We start from the raw sequence: 22,302 nt of genomic DNA, 5'->3' as shown, positions 1-22,302 counted from the left end.
TTTGATTCCATTCGTGAAAATTTTTCTATATCCCGAACAGTCCACTCATTACTACTGCGGCCTACTGGGAACTAACCGAATTCACCATGTTACTCAGATTCGGCTCACCAAATTTTGATAAATCTTTAAAAGTACACATCGTACAAGAGCAGGCTACTGGGAACTAACTGAATTCACAGAGAAACAGTGTTTCAGTTCGTTAAAACGTTGCTCTATCTTGAATAACAAGCTTATTACATGCGAATCCTATTGGGAACCTACTGAATTCACCATGATACTTAGATTCCGTTCCACAAATGTTGCTCTATATTGAAAAGCAGACTCATACAAGCATGTCCCATTGGGAACTCACTGAATTCGCCTAGAAATTTTGATTCCATTCGTGAAAATTTTTCTATATCCCGAACAGTCCACTCATTACTACTGCGGCCTACTGGGAACTAACCGAATTCACCATGTTACTGAGATTCGGCTCACCAAATTTTGATAAATCTTTAAAAGTACACATCGTACAAGAGCAGGCTACTGGGAACTAACTGAATTCACAGAGAAACAGTGTTTCAGTTCGTTAAAACGTTGCTCTATCTTGAATAACAAGCTTATTACATGCGAATCCTATTGGGAACCTCCTGAATTCACCATGATACTTAGATTCCGTTCCACAAAATGTTGCTCTATATTGAAAAGCAGACTCATACAAGCATGTCCCATTGGGAACTCACTGAATTCGCCTAGAAATTTTGATTCCATTCGTGAAAATTTTTCTATATCCCGAGCAGTCCACTCATTACTACTGCGGCCTACTGGGAACTAACCGAATTCACCATGTTACTCAGATTCGGCTCACCAAATTTTGATAAATCTTTAAAAGTACACATCGTACAAGAGCAGGCTATTGGGAACTAACTGAATTCACAGAGAAACAGTGTTTCAGTTCGTTAAAACGTTGCTCTATCTTGAATAACAAGCTCATTACATGCGAATCCTATTGGTGACCTACTGAATTCACCATGATACTTAGATTCCGTTCCACAAAATGTTGCTCTATATTGAAAAGCAGACTCATACAAGCATGTCCCATTGGGAACTCACTGAATTCGCCTAGAAATTTTGATTCCATTCGTGAAAATTTTTCTATATCCCGAACAGTCCACTCATTACTACTGCGGCCTACTGGGAACTAACCGAATTCACCATGTTACTCAGATTCGGCTCACCAAATTTTGATAAATCTTTAAAAGTACACATCGTACAAGAGCAGGCTACTGGGAACTAACTGAATTCACAGAGAAACAGTGTTTCAGTTCGTTAAAACGTTGCTCTATCTTGAATAACAAGCTTATTACATGCGAATCCTATTGGGAACCTACTGAATTCACCATGATACTTAGATTCCGTTCCACAAATGTTGCTCTATATTGAAAAGCAGACTCATACAAGCATGTCCCATTGGGAACTCACTGAATTCGCCTAGAAATTTTGATTCCATTCGTGAAAATTTTTCTATATCCCGAACAGTCCACTCATTACTACTGCGGCCTACTGGGAACTAACCGAATTCACCATGTTACTCAGATTCGGCTCACCAAATTTTGATAAATCTTTAAAAGTACACATCATACAAGAGCAGGCTACTGGGAACTAACTGAATTCACAGAGAAACAGTGTTTCAGTTCGTTAAAACCTTGCTCTATCTTGAATAACAAGCTTATTACATGCGAATCCTATTGGGAACCTACTGAATTCACCATGATACTTACATTCCGTTCCACAAAATGTTGCTCTATATTGAAAAGCAGACTCATACAAGCATGTCCCATTGGGAACTCACTGAATTCGCCTAGAAATTTTGATTCCATTCGTGAAAATTTTTCTATATCCCGAACAGTCCACTCATTACTACTGCGGCCTACTGGGAACTAACCGAATTCACCATGTTACTCAGATTCGGCTCACCAAATTTTGATAAATCTTTAAAAGTACACATCGTACAAGAGCAGGCTACTGGGAACTAACTGAATTCACAGAGAAACAGTGTTTCAGTTCGTTAAAACGTTGCTCTATCTTGAATAACAAGCTTATTACATGAGAATCCTATTGGGAACCTACTGAATTCACCATGATACTTAGATTCCGTTCCACAAAATGTTGCTCTATATTGAAAAGCAGACTCATACAAGCATGTCCCATTGGGAACTCACTGAATTCGCCTAGAAATTTTGATTCCATTCGTGAAAATTTTTCTATATCCCGAACAGTCCACTCATTACTACTGCGGCCTACTGGGAACTAACCGAATTCACCATGTTACTGAGATTCGGCTCACCAAATTTTGATAAATCTTTAAAAGTACACATCGTACAAGAGCAGGCTACTGGGAACTAACTGAATTCACAGAGAAACAGTGTTTCAGTTCGTTAAAACGTTGCTCTATCTTGAATAACAAGCTTATTACATGCGAATCCTATTGGGAACCTCCTGAATTCACCATGATACTTAGATTCCGTTCCACAAAATGTTGCTCTATATTGAAAAGCAGACTCATACAAGCATGTCCCATTGGGAACTCACTGAATTCGCCTAGAAATTTTGATTCCATTCGTGAAAATTTTTCTATATCCCGAGCAGTCCACTCATTACTACTGCGGCCTACTGGGAACTAACCGAATTCACCATGTTACTCAGATTCGGCTCACCAAATTTTGATAAATCTTTAAAAGTACACATCGTACAAGAGCAGGCTATTGGGAACTAACTGAATTCACAGAGAAACAGTGTTTCAGTTCGTTAAAACGTTGCTCTATCTTGAATAACAAGCTTATTACATGCGAATCCTATTGGGAACCTACTGAATTCACCATGATACTTAGATTCCGTTCCACAAAATGTTGCTCTATATTGAAAAGCAGACTCATACAAGCATGTCCCATTGGGAACTCACTGAATTCGCCTAGAAATTTTGATTCCATTCGTGAAAATTTTTCTATATCCCGAACAGTCCACTCATTACTACTGCGGCCTACTGGGAACTAACCGAATTCACCATGTTACTCAGATTCGGCTCACCAAATTTTGATAAATCTTTAAAAGTACACATCGTACAAGAGCAGGCTACTGGGAACTAACTGAATTCACAGAGAAACAGTGTTTCAGTTCGTTAAAACGTTGCTCTATCTTGAATAACAAGCTTATTACATGCGAATCCTATTGGGAACCTACTGAATTCACCATGATACTTAGATTCCGTTCCACAAAATGTTGCTCTATATTGAAAAGCAGACTCATACAAGCATGTCCCATTGGGAACTCACTGAATTCGCCTAGAAATTTTGATTCCATTCGTGAAAATTTTTCTATATCCCGAACAGTCCACTCATTACTACTGCGGCCTACTGGGAACTAACCGAATTCACCATGTTACTCAGATTCTGCTCACCAAATTTTGATAAATCTTTAAAAGTACACATCGTACAAGAGCAGGCTACTGGGAACTAACTGAATTCACAGAGAAACAGTGTTTCAGTTCGTCAAAACGTTGCTCTATCTTGAATAACAAGCTTATTACATGCGAATCCTATTGGGAACCTACTGAATTCACCATGATACTTAGATTCCGTTCCACAAAATTTTGCTCTATAGTGAAAAGCAGACTCATACAAGCATGTCCCATTGGGAACTCACTGAATTAGCCTAGAAATTTTGATTCCATTCGTGAAAATTTTTCTATATCCCGAACAGTCCACTCATTACTACTGCGGCCTACTGGGAACTAACCGAATTCACCATGTTACTCAGATTCGGCTCACCAAATTTTGATTAATCTTTAAAAGTACACATCGTACAAGAGCAGGCTACTGGGAACTAACTGAATTCACAGAGAAACAGTGTTTCAGTTCGTTAAAACGTTGCTCTATCTTGAATAACAAGCTTATTACATGCGAATCCTATTGGTGACCTACTGAATTCACCATGATACTTAGATTCCGTTCCACAAAATGTTGCTCTATATTGAAAAGCAGACTCATACAAGCATGTCCCATTGGGAACTCACTGAATTCGCCTAGAAATTTTGATTCCATTCGTGAAAATTTTTCTATATCCCGAACAGTCCACTCATTACTACTGCGGCCTACTGGGAACTAACCGAATTCACCATGTTACTCAGATTCGGCTCACCAAATTTTGATAAATCTTTAAAAGTACACATCGTACAAGAGCAGGCTACTGGGAACTAACTGAATTCACAGAGAAACAGTGTTTCAGTTCGTTAAAACGTTGCTCTATCTTGAATAACAAGCTTATTACATGCGAATCCTATTGGGAACCTACTGAATTCACCATGATACTTAGATTCCGTTCCACAAATGTTGCTCTATATTGAAAAGCAGACTCATACAAGCATGTCCCATTGGGAACTCACTGAATTCGCCTAGAAATTTTGATTCCATTCGTGAAAATTTTTCTATATCCCGAACAGTCCACTCATTACTACTGCGGCCTACTGGGAACTAACCGAATTCACCATGTTACTCAGATTCGGCTCACCAAATTTTGATTAATCTTTAAAAGTACACATCGTACAAGAGCAGGCTACTGGGAACTAACTGAATTCACAGAGAAACAGTGTTTCAGTTCGTTAAAACGTTGCTCTATCTTGAATAACAAGCTTATTACATGCGAATCCTATTGGTGACCTACTGAATTCACCATGATACTTAGATTCCGTTCCACAAAATGTTGCTCTATATTCAAAAGCAGACTCATACAAGCATGTCCCATTGGGAACTCACTGAATTCGCCTAGAAATTTTGATTCCATTCGTGAAAATTTTTCTATATCCCGAACAGTCCACTCATTACTACTGCGGCCTACTGGGAACTAACCGAATTCACCATGTTACTCAGATTCGGCTCACCAAATTTTGATAAATCTTTAAAAGTACACATCGTACAAGAGCAGGCTACTGGGAACTAACTGAATTCACAGAGAAACAGTGTTTCAGTTCGTTAAAACGTTGCTCTATCTTGAATAACAAGCTTATTACACGCGAATCCTATTGGGAACCTACTGAATTCACCATGATACTTAGATTCCGTTCCACAAATGTTGCTCTATATTGAAAAGCAGACTCATACAAGCATGTCCCATTGGGAACTCACTGAATTCGCCTAGAAATTTTGATTCCATTTGTGAAAATTTTTCTATATCCCGAACAGTCCACTCATTACTACTGCGGCCTACTGGGAACTAACCGAATTCACCATGTTACTGAGATTCGGCTCACCAAATTTTGATAAATCTTTAAAAGTACACATCGTACAAGAGCAGGCTACTGGGAACTAACTGAATTCACAGAGAAACAGTGTTTCAGTTCGTTAAAACGTTGCTCTATCTTGAATAACAAGCTTATTACATGCGAATCCTATTGGGAACCTACTGAATTCACCATGATACTTAGATTCCGTTCCACAAAATGTTGCTCTATATTGAAAAGCAGACTCATACAAGCATGTCCCATTGGGAACTCACTGAATTCGCCTAGAAATTTTGATTCCATTCGTGAAAATTTTTCTATATCCCGAACAGTCCACTCATTACTACTGCGGCCTACTGGGAACTAACCGAATTCACCATGTTACTCAGATTCGGCTCACCAAATTTTGATAAATCTTTAAAAGTACACATCGTACAAGAGCAGGCTACTGGGAACTAACTGAATTCACAGAGAAACAGTGTTTCAGTTCGTTAAAACGTTGCTCTATCTTGAATAACAAGCTTATTACATGCGAATCCTATTGGGAACCTACTGAATTCACCATGATACTTAGATTCCGTTCCACAAAATGTTGCTCTATATTGAAAAGCAGACTCATACAAGCATGTCCCATTGGGAACTCACTGAATTCGCCTAGAAATTTTGATTCCATTCGTGAAAATTTTTCTATATCCCGAACAGTCCACTCATTACTACTGCGGCCTACTGGGAACTAACCGAATTCACCATGTTACTCAGATTCGGCTCACCAAATTTTGATTAATCTTTAAAAGTACACATCGTACAAGAGCAGGCTACTGGGAACTAACTGAATTCACAGAGAAACAGTGTTTCAGTTCGTTAAAACGTTGCTCTATCTTGAATAACAAGCTTATTACATGCGAATCCTATTGGTGACCTACTGAATTCACCATGATACTTAGATTCCGTTCCACAAAATGTTGCTCTATATTGAAAAGCAGACTCACACAAGCATGTCCCATTGGGAACTCACTGAATTCGCCTAGAAATTTTGATTCCATTCGTGAAAATTTTTCTATATCCCGAACAGTCCACTCATTACTACTGCGGCCTACTGGGAACTAACCGAATTCACCATGTTACTCAGATTCGGCTCACCAAATTTTGATAAATCTTTAAAAGTACACATCGTACAAGAGCAGGCTACTGGGAACTAACTGAATTCACAGAGAAACAGTGTTTCAGTTCGTTAAAACGTTGCTCTATCTTGAATAACAAGCTTATTACATGCGAATCCTATTGGGAACCTACTGAATTCACCATGATACTTAGATTCCGTTCCACAAAATGTTGCTCTATATTGAAAAGCAGACTCATACAAGCATGTCCCATTGGGAACTCACTGAATTCGCCTAGAAATTTTGATTCCATTCGTGAAAATTTTTCTATATCCCGAACAGTCCACTCATTACTACTGCGGCCTACTGGGAACTAACCGAATTCACCATGTTACTGAGATTCGGCTCACCAAATTTTGATAAATCTTTAAAAGTACACATCGTACAAGAGCAGGCTACTGGGAACTAACTGAATTCACAGAGAAACAGTGTTTCAGTTCGTTAAAACGTTGCTCTATCTTGAATAACAAGCTTATTACATGCGAATCCTATTGGTGACCTACTGAATTCACCATGATACTTAGATTCCGTTCCACAAAATGTTGCTCTATATTGAAAAGCAGACTCATACAAGCATGTCCCTTGGGAACTCACTGAATTCGCCTAGAAATTTTGATTCCATTCGTGAAAATTTTTCTATATCCCGAACAGTCCACTCATTACTACTGCGGCCTACTGGGAACTAACCGAATTCACCATGTTACTCAGATTCGGCTCACCAAATTTTGATAAATCTTTAAAAGTACACATCGTACAAGAGCAGGCTACTGGGAACTAACTGAATTCACAGAGAAACAGTGTTTCAGTTCGTTAAAACGTTGCTCTATTGAATAACAAGCTTATTACATGCGAATCCTATTGGGAACCTACTGAATTCACCATGATACTTAGATTCCGTTCCACAAAATGTTGCTCTATATTGAAAAGCAGACTCATACAAGCATGTCCCATTGGGAACTCACTGAATTCGCCTAGAAATTTTGATTCCATTCGTGAAAAATTTTCTATATCCCGAACAGTCCACTCATTACTACTGCGGCCTACTGGGAACTAACCGAATTCACCATGTTACTGAGATTCGGCTCACCAAATTTTGATAAATCTTTAAAAGTACACATCGTACAAGAGCAGGCTACTGGGAACTAACTGAATTCACAGAGAAACAGTGTTTCAGTTCGTTAAAACGTTGCTCTATCTTGAATAACAAGCTTATTACATGCGAATCCTATTGGGAACCTACTGAATTCACCATGATACTTAGATTCCGTTCCACAAAATGTTGCTCTATATTGAAAAGCAGACTCATACAAGCATGTCCCATTGGGAACTCACTGAATTCGCCTAGAAATTTTGATTCCATTCGTGAAAATTTTTCTATATCCCGAACAGTCCACTCATTACTACTGCGGCCTACTGGGAACTAACCGAATTCACCATGTTACTCAGATTCGGCTCACCAAATTTTGATTAATCTTTAAAAGTACACATCGTACAAGAGCAGGCTACTGGGAACTAACTGAATTCACAGAGAAACAGTGTTTCAGTTCGTTAAAACGTTGCTCTATCTTGAATAACAAGCTTATTACATGCGAATCCTATTGGGAACCTACTGAATTCACCATGATACTTAGATTCCGTTCCACAAATGTTGCTCTATATTGAAAAGCAGACTCATACAAGCATGTCCCATTGGGAACTCACTGAATTCGCCTAGAAATTTTGATTCCATTCGTGAAAATTTTTCTATATCCCGAACAGTCCACTCATTACTACTGCGGCCTACTGGGAACTAACCGAATTCACCATGTTACTCAGATTCGGCTCACCAAATTTTGATAAATCTTTAAAAGTACACATCGTACAAGAGCAGGCTACTGGGAACTAACTGAATTCACAGAGAAACAGTGTTTCAGTTCGTTAAAACGTTGCTCTATCTTGAATAACAAGCTTATTACATGCGAATCCTATTGGGAACCTACTGAATTCACCATGATACTTAGATTCCGTTCCACAAAATGTTGCTCTATATTGAAAAGCAGACTCATACAAGCATGTCCCATTGGGAACTCACTGAATTCGCCTAGAAATTTTGATTCCATTCGTGAAAATTCTTCTATATCCCGAACAGTCCACTCATTACTACTGCGGCCTACTGGGAACTAACCGAATTCACCATGTTACTGAGATTCGGCTCACCAAATTTTGATAAATCTTTAAAAGTACACATCGTACAAGAGCAGGCTACTGGGAACTAACTGAATTCACAGAGAAACAGTGTTTCAGTTCGTTAAAACGTTGCTCTATCTTGAATAACAAGCTTATTACATGCGAATCCTATTGGGAACCTCCTGAATTCACCATGATACTTAGATTCCGTTCCACAACATGTTGCTCTATATTGAAAAGCAGACTCATACAAGCATGTCCCATTGGGAACTCACTGAATTCGCCTAGAAATTTTGATTCCATTCGTGAAAATTTTTCTATATCCCGAGCAGTCCACTCATTACTACTGCGGCCTACTGGGAACTAACCGAATTCACCATGTTACTGAGATTCGGCTCAACAAATTTTGATAAATCTTTAAAAGTACACATCGTACAAGAGCAGGCTATTGGGAACTAACTGAATTCACAGAGAAACAGTGTTTCAGTTCATTAAAACGTTGCTCTATCTTGAATAACAAGCTTATTACATGCGAATCCTATTGGGAACCTCCTGAATTCACCATGATACTTAGATTCCGTTCCACAACATGTTGCTCTATATTGAAAAGCAGACTCATACAAGCATGTCCCATTGGGAACTCACTGAATTCGCCTAGAAATTTTGATTCCATTCGTGAAAATTTTTCTATATCCCGAACAGTCCACTCATTACTACTGCGGCCTACTGGGAACTAACCGAATTCACCATGTTACTCAGATTCTGCTCACCAAATTTTGATAAATCTTTAAAAGTACACATCGTACAAGAGCAGGCTACTGGGAACTAACTGAATTCACAGAGAAACAGTGTTTCAGTTCGTTAAAACGTTGCTCTATCTTGAATAACAAGCTTATTACATGCGAATCCTATTGGGAACCTACTGAATTCACCATGATACTTAGATTCCGTTCCACAAAATGTTGCTCTATATTGAAAAGCAGACTCATACAAGCATGTCCCATTGGGAACTCACTGAATTCGCCTAGAAATTTTGATTCCATTCGTGAAAATTTTTCTATATCCCGAACAGTCCACTCATTACTACTGCGGCCTACTGGGAACTAACCGAATTCACCATGTTACTCAGATTCGGCTCACCAAATTTTGATTAATCTTTAAAAGTACACATCGTACAAGAGCAGGCTACTGGGAACTAACTGAATTCACAGAGAAACAGTGTTTCAGTTCGTTAAAACGTTGCTCTATCTTGAATAACAAGCTTATTACATGCGAATCCTATTGGTGACCTACTGAATTCACCATGATACTTAGATTCCGTTCCACAAAATGTTGCTCTATATTGAAAAGCAGACTCATACAAGCATGTCCCATTGGGAACTCACTGAATTCGCCTAGAAATTTTGATTCCATTCGTGAAAATTTTTCTATATCCCGAACAGTCCACTCATTACTACTGCGGCCTACTGGGAACTAACCGAATTCACCATGTTACTCAGATTCGGCTCACCAAATTTTGATAAATCTTTAAAAGTACACATCGTACAAGAGCAGGCTACTGGGAACTAACTGAATTCACAGAGAAACAGTGTTTCAGTTCGTTAAAACGTTGCTCTATCTTGAATAACAAGCTTATTACATGCGAATCCTATTGGGAACCTACTGAATTCACCATGATACTTAGATTCCGTTCCACAAATGTTGCTCTATATTGAAAAGCAGACTCATACAAGCATGTCCCATTGGGAACTCACTGAATTCGCCTAGAAATTTTGATTCCATTCGTGAAAATTTTTCTATATCCCGAACAGTCCACTCATTACTACTGCGGCCTACTGGGAACTAACCGAATTCACCATGTTACTGAGATTCGGCTCACCAAATTTTGATAAATCTTTAAAAGTACACATCGTACAAGAGCAGGCTACTGGGAACTAACTGAATTCACAGAGAAACAGTGTTTCAGTTCGTTAAAACGTTGCTCTATCTTGAATAACAAGCTTATTACATGCGAATCCTATTGGGAACCTACTGAATTCACCATGATACTTAGATTCCGTTCCACAAAATGTTGCTCTATATTGAAAAGCAGACTCATACAAGCATGTCCCATTGGGAACTCACTGAATTCGCCTAGAAATTTTGATTCCATTCGTGAAAATTTTTCTATATCCCGAACAGTCCACTCATTACTACTGCGGCCTACTGGGAACTAACCGAATTCACCATGTTACTCAGATTCGGCTCACCAAATTTTGATAAATCTTTAAAAGTACACATCGTACAAGAGCAGGCTACTGGGAACTAACTGAATTCACAGAGAAACAGTGTTTCAGTTCGTTAAAACGTTGCTCTATCTTGAATAACAAGCTTATTACATGCGAATCCTATTGGGAACCTACTGAATTCACCATGATACTTAGATTCCGTTCCACAAAATGTTGCTCTATATTGAAAAGCAGACTCATACAAGCATGTCCCATTGGGAACTCACTGAATTCGCCTAGAAATTTTGATTCCATTCGTGAAAATTTTTCTATATCCCGAACAGTCCACTCATTACTACTGCGGCCTACTGGGAACTAACCGAATTCACCATGTTACTCAGATTCGGCTCACCAAATTTTGATTAATCTTTAAAAGTACACATCGTACAAGAGCAGGCTACTGGGAACTAACTGAATTCACAGAGAAACAGTGTTTCAGTTCGTTAAAACGTTGCTCTATCTTGAATAACAAGCTTATTACATGCGAATCCTATTGGTGACCTACTGAATTCACCATGATACTTAGATTCCGTTCCACAAAATGTTGCTCTATATTGAAAAGCAGACTCATACAAGCATGTCCCATTGGGAACTCACTGAATTCGCCTAGAAATTTTGATTCCATTCGTGAAAATTTTTCTATATCCCGAACAGTCCACTCATTACTACTGCGGCCTACTGGGAACTAACCGAATTCACCATGTTACTCAGATTCGGCTCACCAAATTTTGATAAATCTTTAAAAGTACACATCGTACAAGAGCAGGCTACTGGGAACTAAATGAATTCACAGAGAAACAGTGTTTCAGTTCGTTAAAACGTTGCTCTATCTTGAATAACAAGCTTATTACATGCGAATCCTATTGGGAACCTACTGAATTCACCATGATACTTAGATTTCGTTCCACAAATGTTGCTCTATATTGAAAAGCAGACTCATACAAGCATGTCCCATTGGGAACTCACTGAATTCGCCTAGAAATTTTGATTCCATTCGTGAAAATTTTTCTATATCCCGAACAGTCCACTCATTACTACTGCGGCCTACTGGGAACTAACCGAATTCACCATGTTACTGAGATTCGGCTCACCAAATTTTGATAAATCTTTAAAAGTACACATCGTACAAGAGCAGGCTACTGGGAACTAACTGAATTCACAGAGAAACAGTGTTTCAGTTCGTTAAAACGTTGCTCTATCTTGAATAACAAGCTTATTACATGCGAATCCTATTGGGAACCTACTGAATTCACCATGATACTTAGATTCCGTTCCACAAAATGTTGCTCTATATTGAAAAGCAGACTCATACAAGCATGTCCCATTGGGAACTCACTGAATTCAACTAGAAATTTTGATTCCATTCGTGAAAATTTTTCTATATCCCGAACAGTCCACTCATTACTACTGCGGCCTACTGGGAACTAACCGAATTCACCATGTTACTCAGATTCGGCTCACCAAATTTTGATAAATCTTTAAAAGTACACATCGTACAAGAGCAGGCTACTGGGAACTAACTGAATTCACAGAGAAACAGTGTTTCAGTTCGTTAAAACGTTGCTCTATCTTGAATAACAAGCTTATTACATGCGAATCCTATTGGTGACCTACTGAATTCACCATGATACTTAGATTCCGTTCCACAAAATGTTGCTCTATATTGAAAAGCAGACTCATACAAGCATGTCCCATTGGGAACTCACTGAATTCCCCTAGAAATTTTGATTCCATTCGTGAAAATTTTTCTATATCCCGAACAGTCCACTCATTACTACTGCGGCCTACTGGGAACTAACCGAATTCACCATGTTACTCAGATTCGGCTCACCAAATTTTGATAAATCTTTAAAAGTACACATCGTACAAGAGCAGGCTACTGGGAACTAACTGAATTCACAGAGAAACAGTGTTTCAGTTCGTTAAAACGTTGCTCTATCTTGAATAACAAGCTTATTACATGCGAATCCTATTGGGAACCTACTGAATTCACCATGATACTTAGATTCCGTTCCACAAATGTTGCTCTATATTGAAAAGCAGACTCATACAAGCATGTCCCATTGGGAACAAGAGCAGGCTACTGGGAACTAACGGAATTCACAGAGAAACAGTGTTTCAGTTCGTTAAAACGTTGCTCTATCTTGAATAACAAGCTTATTACATGCGAATCCTATTGGGAACCTACTGAATTCACCATGATACTTAGATTCCGTTCCACAAAATGTTGCTCTATATTGAAAAGCAGACTCATACAAGCATGTCCCATTGGGAACTCACTGAATTCGCCTAGAAATTTTGATTCCATTCGTGAAAATTTTTCTATATCCCGAACAGTCCACTCATTACTACTGCGGCCTACTGGGAACTAACCGAATTCACCATGTTACTCAGATTCGGCTCACCAAATTTTGATAAATCTTTAAAAGTACACATCGTACAAGAGCAGGCTACTGGGAACTAACTGAATTCACAGAGAAACAGTGTTTCAGTTCGTTAAAACGTTGCTCTATCTTGAATAACAAGCTTATTACATGCGAATCCTATTGGGAACCTACTGAATTCACCATGATACTTAGATTCCGTTCCACAAATGTTGCTCTATATTGAAAAGCAGACTCATACAAGCATGTCCCATTGGGAACAAGAGCAGGCTACTGGGAACTAACGGAATTCACAGAGAAACAGTGTTTCAGTTCGTTAAAACGTTGCTCTATCTTGAATAACAAGCTTATTACATGCGAATCCTATTGGGAACCTACTGAATTCACCATGATACTTAGATTCCGTTCCACAAATGTTGCTCTATATTGAAAAGCAGACTCATACAAGCATGTCCCATTGGGAACTCACTGAATTCGCCTAGAAATTTTGATTCCATTCGTGAAAATTTTTCTATATCCCGAACAGTCCACTCATTACTACTGCGGCCTACTGGGAACTAACCGAATTCACCATGTTACTCAGATTCGGCTCACCAAATTTTGATAAATCTTTAAAAGTACACATCGTACAAGAGCAGGCTACTGGGAACTAACTGAATTCACAGAGAAACAGTGTTTCAGTTCGTTAAAACGTTGCTCTATCTTGAATAACAAGCTTATTACATGCGAATCCTATTGGGAACGTACTGAATTCACCATGATACTTAGATTCCGTTCCATAAAATGTTGCTCTATATTGAAAAGCAGACTCATACAAGCATGTCCCATTGGGAACTCACTGAATTCGCCTAGAAATTTTGATTCCATTCGTGAAAATTTTTCTATATCCCGAACAGTCCACTCATTACTACTGCGGCCTACTGGGAACTAACCGAATTCACCATGTTACTCAGATTCGCCTCACCAAATTTTGATTAATCTTTAAAAGTACACATCGTACAAGAGCAGGCTACTGGGAACTAACTGAATTCACAGAGAAACAGTGTTTCAGTTCGTTAAAACGTTGCTCTATCTTGAATAACAAGCTTATTACATGCGAATCCTATTGGGAACCTACTGAATTCACCATGATACTTAGATTCCGTTACACAAATGTTGTTCTATATTGAAAAGCAGACTCATACAAGCATGTCCCATTGGGAACTCACTGAATTCGCCTAGAAATTTTGATTCCATTCGTGAAAATTTTTCTATATCCCGAACAGTCCACTCATTACTACTGCGGCCTACTGGGAACTAACCGAATTCACCATGTTACTCAGATTCGGCTCACCAAATTTTGATAAATCTTTAAAAGTACACATCGTACAAGAGCAGGCTACTGGGAACTAACTGAATTCACAGAGAAACAGTGTTTCAGTTCGTTAAAACGTTGCTCTATCTTGAATAACAAGCTTATTACATGCGAATCCTATTGGGAACCTACTGAATTCACCATGATACTTAGATTCCGTTCCACAAAATGTTGCTCTATATTGAAAAGCAGACTCATACAAGCATGTCCCATTGGGAACTCACTGAATTCGCCTAGAAATTTTGATTCCATTCGTGAAAATTTTTCTATATCCCGAACAGTCCACTCATTACTACTGCGGCCTACTGGGAACTAACCGAATTCACCATGTTACTGAGATTCGGCTCACCAAATTTTGATAAATCTTTAAAAGTACACATCGTACAAGAGCAGGCTACTGGGAACTAACTGAATTCACAGAGAAACAGTGTTTCAGTTCGTTAAAACGTTGCTCTATCTTGAATAACAAGCTTATTACATGCGAATCCTATTGGGAACCTCCTGAATTCACCATGATACTTAGATTCCGTTCCACAAAATGTTGCTCTATATTGAAAAGCAGACTCATACAAGCATGTCCCATTGGGAACTCACTGAATTCGCCTAGAAATTTTGATTCCATTCGTGAAAATTTTTCTATATCCCGAGCAGTCCACTCATTACTACTGCGGCCTACTGGGAACTAACCGAATTCACCATGTTACTCAGATTCGGCTCACCAAATTTTGATAAATCTTTAAAAGTACACATCGTACAAGAGCAGGCTATTGGGAACTAACTGAATTCACAGAGAAACAGTGTTTCAGTTCGTTAAAACGTTGCTCTATCTTGAATAACAAGCTTATTACATGCGAATCCTATTGGGAACCTACTGAATTCACCATGATACTTAGATTCCGTTCCACAAAATGTTGCTCTATATTGAAAAGCAGACTCATACAAGCATGTCCCATTGGGAACTCACTGAATTCGCTTAGAAATTTTGATTCCATTCGTGAAAATTTTTCTATATCCCGAACAGTCCACTCATTACTACTGCGGCCTACTGGGAACTAACCGAATTCACCATGTTACTCAGATTCGGCTCACCAAATTTTGATAAATCTTTAAAAGTACACATCGTACAAGAGCAGGCTACTGGGAACTAACTGAATTCACAGAGAAACAGTGTTTCAGTTCGTTAAAACGTTGCTCTATCTTGAATAACAAGCTTATTACATGCGAATCCTATTGGGAACCTACTGAATTCACCATGATACTTAGATTCCGTTCCACAAAATGTTGCTCTATATTGAAAAGCAGACTCATACAAGCATGTCCCATTGGGAACTCACTGAATTCGCCTAGAAATTTTGATTCCATTCGTGAAAATTTTTCTATATCCCGAACAGTCCACTCATTACTACTGCGGCCTACTGGGAACTAACCGAATTCACCATGTTACTCAGATTCGGCTCACCAAATTTTGATAAATCTTTAAAAGTACACATCGTACAAGAGCAGGCTACTGGGAACTAACTGAATTCACAGAGAAACAGTGTTTCAGTTCGTTAAAACGTTGCTCTATCTTGAATAACAAGCTTATTACATGCGAATCCTATTGGGAACCTACTGAATTCACCATGATACTTAGATTCCGTTCCACAAAATGTTGCTCTATATTGAAAAGCAGACTCATACAAGCATGTCCCATTGGGAACTCACTGAATTCGCCTAGAAATTTTGATTCCATTCGTGAAAATTTTTCTATATCCCGAACAGTCCACTCATTACTACTGCGGCCTACTGGGAACTAACCGAATTCACCATGTTACTCAGATTCGGCTCACCAAATTTTGATAAATCTTTAAAAGTACACATCGTACAAGAGCAGGCTACTGGGAACTAACTGAATTCACAGAGAAACAGTGTTTCAGTTCGTTAAAACGTTGCTCTATCTTGAATAACAAGCTTATTACATGCGAATCCTATTGGGAACCTACTGAATTCACCATGATACTTAGATTCCGTTCCACAAAATGTTGCTCTATATTGAAAAGCAGACTCATACAAGCATGTCCCATTGGGAACTCACTGAATTCGCCTAGAAATTTTGATTCCATTCGTGAAAATTTTTCTATATCCCGAACAGTCCACTCATTACTACTGCGGCCTACTGGGAACTAACCGAATTCACCATGTTACTGAGATTCGGCTCACCAAATTTTGATAAATCTTTAAAAGTACACATCGTACAAGAGCAGGCTACTGGGAACTAACTGAATTCACAGAGAAACAGTGTTTCAGTTCGTTAAAACGTTGCTCTATCTTGAATAACAAGCTTATTACATGCGAATCCTATTGGGAACCTCCTGAATTCACCATGATACTTAGATTCCGTTCCACAAAATGTTGCTCTATATTGAAAAGCAGACTCATACAAGCATGTCCCATTGGGAACTCACTGAATTCGCCTAGAAATTTTGATTCCATTCGTGAAAATTTTTCTATATCCCGAGCAGTCCACTCATTACTACTGCGGCCTACTGGGAACTAACCGAATTCACCATGTTACTCAGATTCGGCTCACCAAATTTTGATAAATCTTTAAAAGTACACATCGTACAAGAGCAGGCTATTGGGAACTAACTGAATTCACAGAGAAACAGTGTTTCAGTTCGTTAAAACGTTGCTCTATCTTGAATAACAAGCTTATTACATGCGAATCCTATTGGGAACCTACTGAATTCACCATGATACTTAGATTCCGTTCCACAAAATGTTGCTCTATATTGAAAAGCAGACTCATACAAGCATGTCCCATTGGGAACTCACTGAATTCGCTTAGAAATTTTGATTCCATTCGTGAAAATTTTTCTATATCCCGAACAGTCCACTCATTACTACTGCGGCCTACTGGGAACTAACCGAATTCACCATGTTACTCAGATTCGGCTCACCAAATTTTGATAAATCTTTAAAAGTACACATCGTACAAGAGCAGGCTACTGGGAACTAACTGAATTCACAGAGAAACAGTGTTTCAGTTCGTTAAAACGTTGCTCTATCTTGAATAACAAGCTTATTACATGCGAATCCTATTGGGAACCTACTGAATTCACCATGATACTTAGATTCCGTTCCACAAAATGTTGCTCTATATTGAAAAGCAGACTCATACAAGCATGTCCCATTGGGAACTCACTGAATTCGCCTAGAAATTTTGATTCCATTCGTGAAAATTTTTCTATATCCCGAACAGTCCACTCATTACTACTGCGGCCTACTGGGAACTAACCGAATTCACCATGTTACTCAGATTCGGCTCACCAAATTTTGATAAATCTTTAAAAGTACACATCGTACAAGAGCAGGCTACTGGGAACTAACTGAATTCACAGAGAAACAGTGTTTCAGTTCGTTAAAACGTTGCTCTATCTTGAATAACAAGCTTATTACATGCGAATCCTATTGGGAACCTACTGAATTCACCATGATACTTAGATTCCGTTACACAAATGTTGTTCTATATTGAAAAGCAGACTCATACAAGCATGTCCCATTGGGAACTCACTGAATTCGCCTAGAAATTTTGATTCCATTCGTGAAAATTTTTCTATATCCCGAACAGTCCACTCATTACTACTGCGGCCTACTGGGAACTAACCGAATTCACCATGTTACTCAGATTCGGCTCACCAAATTTTGATAAATCTTTAAAAGTACACATCGTACAAGAGCAGGCTACTGGGAACTAACTGAATTCACAGAGAAACAGTGTTTCAGTTCGTTAAAACGTTGCTCTATCTTGAATAACAAGCTTATTACATGCGAATCCTATTGGGAACCTACTGAATTCACCATGATACTTAGATTCCGTTCCACAAAATGTTGCTCTATATTGAAAAGCAGACTCATACAAGCATGTCCCATTGGGAACTCACTGAATTCGCCTAGAAATTTTGATTCCATTCGTGAAAATTTTTCTATATCCCGAACAGTCCACTCATTACTACTGCGGCCTACTGGGAACTAACCGAATTCACCATGTTACTGAGATTCGGCTCACCAAATTTTGATAAATCTTTAAAAGTACACATCGTACAAGAGCAGGCTACTGGGAACTAACTGAATTCACAGAGAAACAGTGTTTCAGTTCGTTAAAACGTTGCTCTATCTTGAATAACAAGCTTATTACATGCGAATCCTATTGGGAACCTCCTGAATTCACCATGATACTTAGATTCCGTTCCACAAAATGTTGCTCTATATTGAAAAGCAGACTCATACAAGCATGTCCCATTGGGAACTCACTGAATTCGCCTAGAAATTTTGATTCCATTCGTGAAAATTTTTCTATATCCCGAGCAGTCCACTCATTACTACTGCGGCCTACTGGGAACTAACCGAATTCACCATGTTACTCAGATTCGGCTCACCAAATTTTGATAAATCTTTAAAAGTACACATCGTACAAGAGCAGGCTATTGGGAACTAACTGAATTCACAGAGAAACAGTGTTTCAGTTCGTTAAAACGTTGCTCTATCTTGAATAACAAGCTTATTACATGCGAATCCTATTGGGAACCTACTGAATTCACCATGATACTTAGATTCCGTTCCACAAAATGTTGCTCTATATTGAAAAGCAGACTCATACAAGCATGTCCCATTGGGAACTCACTGAATTCGCTTAGAAATTTTGATTCCATTCGTGAAAATTTTTCTATATCCCGAACAGTCCACTCATTACTACTGCGGCCTACTGGGAACTAACCGAATTCACCATGTTACTCAGATTCGGCTCACCAAATTTTGATAAATCTTTAAAAGTACACATCGTACAAGAGCAGGCTACTGGGAACTAACTGAATTCACAGAGAAACAGTGTTTCAGTTCGTTAAAACGTTGCTCTATCTTGAATAACAAGCTTATTACATGCGAATCCTATTGGGAACCTACTGAATTCACCATGATACTTAGATTCCGTTCCACAAAATGTTGCTCTATATTGAAAAGCAGACTCATACAAGCATGTCCCATTGGGAACTCACTGAATTCGCCTAGAAATTTTGATTCCATTCGTGAAAATTTTTCTATATCCCGAACAGTCCACTCATTACTACTGCGGCCTACTGGGAACTAACCGAATTCACCATGTTACTCAGATTCGGCTCACCAAATTTTGATAAATCTTTAAAAGTACACATCGTACAAGAGCAGGCTACTGGGAACTAACTGAATTCACAGAGAAACAGTGTTTCAGTTCGTTAAAACGTTGCTCTATCTTGAATAACAAGCTTATTACATGCGAATCCTATTGGGAACCTACTGAATTCACCATGATACTTAGATTCCGTTACACAAATGTTGTTCTATATTGAAAAGCAGACTCATACAAGCATGTCCCATTGGGAACTCACTGAATTCGCCTAGAAATTTTGATTCCATTCGTGAAAATTTTTCTATATCCCGAACAGTCCACTCATTACTACTGCGGCCTACTGGGAACTAACCGAATTCACCATGTTACTCAGATTCGGCTCACCAAATTTTGATAAATCTTTAAAAGTACACATCGTACAAGAGCAGGCTACTGGGAACTAACTGAATTCACAGAGAAACAGTGTTTCAGTTCGTTAAAACGTTGCTCTATCTTGAATAACAAGCTTATTACATGCGAATCCTATTGGGAACCTACTGAATTCACCATGATACTTAGATTCCGTTCCACAAAATGTTGCTCTATATTGAAAAGCAGACTCATACAAGCATGTCCCATTGGGAACTCACTGAATTCGCCTAGAAATTTTGATTCCATTCGTGAAAATTTTTCTATATCCCGAACAGTCCACTCATTACTACTGCGGCCTACTGGGAACTAACCGAATTCACCATGTTACTGAGATTCGGCTCACCAAATTTTGATAAATCTTTAAAAGTACACATCGTACAAGAGCAGGCTACTGGGAACTAACTGAATTCACAGAGAAACAGTGTTTCAGTTCGTTAAAACGTTGCTCTATCTTGAATAACAAGCTTATTACATGCGAATCCTATTGGTGACCTACTGAATTCACCATGATACTTAGATTCCGTTCCACAAAATGTTGCTCTATATTGAAAAGCAGACTCATACAAGCATGTCCCATTGGGAACTCACTGAATTCGCCTAGAAATTTTGATTCCATTCGTGAAAATTTTTCTATATCCCGAGCAGTCCACTCATTACTACTGCGGCCTACTGGGAACTAACCGAATTCACCATGTTACTCAGATTCGGCTCACCAAATTTTGATAAATCTTTAAAAGTACACATCGTACAAGAGCAGGCTACTGGGAACTAACTGAATTCACAGAGAAACAGTGTTTCAGTTCGTTAAAACGTTGCTCTATCTTGAATAACAAGCTTATTACATGCGAATCCTATTGGGAACCTACTGAATTCACCATGATACTTAGATTCCGTTCCACAAAATGTTGCTCTATATTGAAAAGCAGACTCATACAAGCATGTCCCATTGGGAACTCACTGAATTCGCTTAGAAATTTTGATTCCATTCGTGAAAATTTTTCTATATCCCGAACAGTCCACTCATTACTACTGCGGCCTACTGGGAACTAACCGAATTCACCATGTTACTCAGATTCGGCTCACCAAATTTTGATAAATCTTTAAAAGTACACATCGTACAAGAGCAGGCTACTGGGAACTAACTGAATTCACAGAGAAACAGTGTTTCAGTTCGTTAAAACGTTGCTCTATCTTGAATAACAAGCTTATTACATGCGAATCCTATTGGGAACCTACTGAATTCACCATGATACTTAGATTCCGTTCCACAAAATGTTGCTCTATATTGAAAAGCAGACTCATACAAGCATGTCCCATTGGGAACTCACTGAATTCGCCTAGAAATTTTGATTCCATTCGTGAAAATTTTTCTATATCCCGAACAGTCCACTCATTACTACTGCGGCCTACTGGGAACTAACCGAATTCACCATGTTACTCAGATTCGGCTCACCAAATTTTGATAAATCTTTAAAAGTACACATCGTACAAGAGCAGGCTACTGGGAACTAACTGAATTCACAGAGAAACAGTGTTTCAGTTCGTTAAAACGTTGCTCTATCTTGAATAACAAGCTCATTACATGCGAATCCTATTGGTGACCTACTGAATTCACCATGATACTTAGATTCCGTTCCACAAAATGTTGCTCTATATTGAAAAGCAGACTCATACAAGCATGTCCCATTGGGAACTCACTGAATTCGCCTAGAAATTTTGATTCCATTCGTGAAAATTTTTCTATATCCCGAGCAGTCCACTCATTACTACTGCGGCCTACTGGGAACTAACCGAATTCACCATGTTACTCAGATTCGGCTCACCAAATTTTGATAAATCTTTAAAAGTACACATCGTACAAGAGCAGGCTATTGGGAACTAACTGAATTCACAGAGAAACAGTGTTTCAGTTCGTTAAAACGTTGCTCTATCTTGAATAACAAGCTTATTACATGCGAATCCTATTGGGAACCTACTGAATTCACCATGATACTTAGATTCCGTTCCACAAAATGTTGCTCTATATTGAAAAGCAGACTCATACAAGCATGTCCCATTGGGAACTCACTGAATTCGCTTAGAAATTTTGATTCCATTCGTGAAAATTTTTCTATATCCCGAACAGTCCACTCATTACTACTGCGGCCTACTGGGAACTAACCG

At 38.7% G+C, this 22,302-nt stretch overlaps 1 protein-coding gene across 12 annotated transcripts in view; it reads right to left on the bottom strand.

Moving 5' to 3' along the window:
- The window catches only part of LOC134479845 (putative sperm motility kinase W), a 665,424-nt gene that overhangs the window by 629,112 nt on the left and 14,010 nt on the right, over window positions 1–22,302 (bottom strand). The gene's annotated exons all lie outside the window — the stretch shown is intronic.

Source organism: Rattus norvegicus, chromosome 7 (assembly GCF_036323735.1).
Source record: "Rattus norvegicus strain BN/NHsdMcwi chromosome 7, GRCr8, whole genome shotgun sequence".
Classification (NCBI taxonomy): Eukaryota; Metazoa; Chordata; class Mammalia; order Rodentia; family Muridae; genus Rattus; species Rattus norvegicus.
Note: the sequence above shows the minus strand (reverse complement) of the source record. Positions and strands in the feature narration are given on the sequence as shown.